The sequence below is a fragment of the Sceloporus undulatus genome, chromosome 2 (genome assembly GCF_019175285.1).
Source record: "Sceloporus undulatus isolate JIND9_A2432 ecotype Alabama chromosome 2, SceUnd_v1.1, whole genome shotgun sequence".
Classification (NCBI taxonomy): domain Eukaryota; kingdom Metazoa; phylum Chordata; class Lepidosauria; order Squamata; family Phrynosomatidae; genus Sceloporus; species Sceloporus undulatus.
The window spans coordinates 65848114-65850602 of record NC_056523.1 but is presented as its reverse complement, the minus strand read 5'-3'; the positions used below and the strand labels follow the sequence as shown (position 1 = coordinate 65850602).

Below are 2489 nucleotides of genomic sequence, written 5' to 3'. Positions count from 1 at the left end.
AGTAGATATGTTTCCTTTGGACACACACATATTTCCACTGATGATTGGTCCAAGAAGGATCTGATTGTAAAGACTCAAAATGATAAATACCTTTTAGGGTCCATACATTCGCTTAGATTGACCATTCTTGGTCCCATGCCTCCCTTTTGATTTTTCTCCCATCCAACAGCTTTTGGGCAATCCGCTTCAGCAGGGAAGAAGAATATATTTGTTGAAGAATATTTGATGTGAAAAAAGAAAAAGAAAAGAAAAGTCTACTTTTCAAAACTTCAAGTTTTTAACAGACTGAACATTTGAGAGTTATTACAGTTATCCAATTTCACTGCAGCAATTTCCAAGATATTTTACAGAAATCTAGATTGCACTGGAACATTCTTGCAAGTTTTATAACTAGAAGATGCATTGAAAACAAGGACATTCAATTCTAAATGAAGGCTCTGAAAATAAGGCAGATTCACTAAAATTTGCCACTATAATGCAACTTTGGGCAATAAAGACCAGAGAATTTCTCTGTACAGTTGGGCAATTTTATAGATTTCTAGTCCACACATAGCCTCTTAAGATGCTTTTCCTTCTGAAGTCCACAAATGAGTGCAGATTATACCCTGTAATCATCTTTACTCATGAAGCAATCATGTATCAGGTGTATGCCTTGTACCATTTATGTGAGAAACAGTATTCATCCAATGTGATTTAGGAGAGAATCAATGTGTTAATAAGTCAAAGGATGATGGATCTGACCTATATTCAAACTTACATTTAGCCACTAAGCTCCCTGAGGAGGTAAAAATCACACTATTTCCTAGCCACTGATGATTAAAGTGACCAAAACCTTAACATACTAGGTAGGTATGCTAAAAATAGTTTATGAACTAGTTCTTGTTTAGAGGATCATGATTAAAAAATAGTAAGAAAATTAATTTAAGGACCTATATAACCCCCAATAAAGCAATGGCACAGCAACACCGATAGAGCTGGGAGTGGGGGAATTAGGTTGCAAAGCAAAGAAAAGGTTACTACAGTAAAATAATGTCTTTCAATGTCAGCAGAACAAAAAAGAGGTAACCTAACCATGTCTAAGGTGCCAGTGAGTTCGACATACTGTTTTGCCACTGTGTTACCAACAACCACAATCCAATCCAATAAATGTAAGTAGACAGGTTTATATGGAACCAGTTAACTCAGTTCCAAGCCTTTTAGGGCTTTGGAAGCTAATAATCAACAACATGAATATGAAATAGACCAGTAGATAATGCAGCTAATATGAATGTTTCTGAAACTAGAAATGAGGTCCCTAGAGTATTTGTAGGTTCAGAAGGTTGCAAACAAAGGGTCTGCAGCAAACCAGAGTTCTAGAGTTTAGTCCCCTCTAGGATAATTTGTATCAGTTAATGCAACAGAAACCAGGCTACTTTCTCTTGAGTAGCCTACAAAAAATGCATTACTGACACATGATAATGGAAATTAGAAAAGCACATACAGTTCACTAGTACAGGAGAAATGCTGAAACTGCTATATTTTGAAACTTAATTGGGGTGGGAAACATGTGGCTCAGACCTAGCCAGTATAGCCAATACAGTAGGCCTTAGGATCCATGTTCTGGACCCCCTCTGCAGATACCAAAATCCACGGATGCTCAAGCTTGCATTGTCCCCAATGGTGGCATGTGCATGTGGGACATTAGGGAGAGCTCCCACTGTCCCGTGGAGGCATGTGCACATGGCCACACTGCCATTGGGGATAACTGAACATAATGGTGGAACAGCGCATGCATGTGCTGCCACGGGGGCTGTCCCTAATGGCGGTGCAACCACGTGCATGTGCCACCTTTGGGGACAATGCGGGCTTGCCATCCGTGGATGTTGGAATGGTGAGGGCTGACTATAGTTTGAAATGCTGGTGATTGCAGTCCAAAGATGTCTGGAGGGCCAAAGGATTCCCACCCATGAATTAAGTATTTTCCAAAGATTTTTTTAAAGAATAGGTCTTTTTACTGCTAACCTATATACATAGAATATACAACCAAAAGCAGCACTGCTCTCCTTTCCATGCTGCCAAGAAAACAAAAGAGAAAATAAAAATCCTGCTGACCCCTAAAATTAACCTCAATACTTTAAACATTGAGCCCCACCTTTGAAAATGGATTACCTGAACTCAGGATCACCTGTGGAAGCTTTATTTCAAAAATGGTGCTGTGTGAAATGTCTCTGGCACCCTGCATAGTTCTGTCTCTGAAGCAGACCACTTCAACTAAATGGAGGCATTTGCCCCTGTCAGAAATAAAAAGTCTGTAACAGCAGGAGAACTGGAAAATGAGGATTAAAAGGAGGCGATATTTTTCACTCAAGATCAAATCAATGTTCCAATGGGTTTTGATTTATAGCAATTCAGCCCCAACATTCCAGGCCCATTTAACGGCCATGAAGTTGCTAAGTGCAATAAAGGCCATCAAAATACACATGTGTACCAAATAAAATTCCTAACATCAA

General features: G+C 39.2%; 1 long non-coding RNA gene across 1 annotated transcript in view; it reads right to left on the bottom strand.

Annotated features, from left to right (window-relative positions):
• Positions 1–88: 88 nt before the first annotated feature.
• The window catches only part of LOC121920792, a 27930-nt gene continuing 25529 nt past the window's right edge, over positions 89–2489 (bottom strand). Inside the window, exons 3-4 of the long non-coding RNA XR_006101770.1 lie at positions 2149–2270; positions 89–184 (exon numbers count right to left, since the gene is read on the bottom strand). This is a non-coding gene — a long non-coding RNA (uncharacterized LOC121920792). The remainder of the gene's footprint in view (positions 185–2148; positions 2271–2489) is intronic.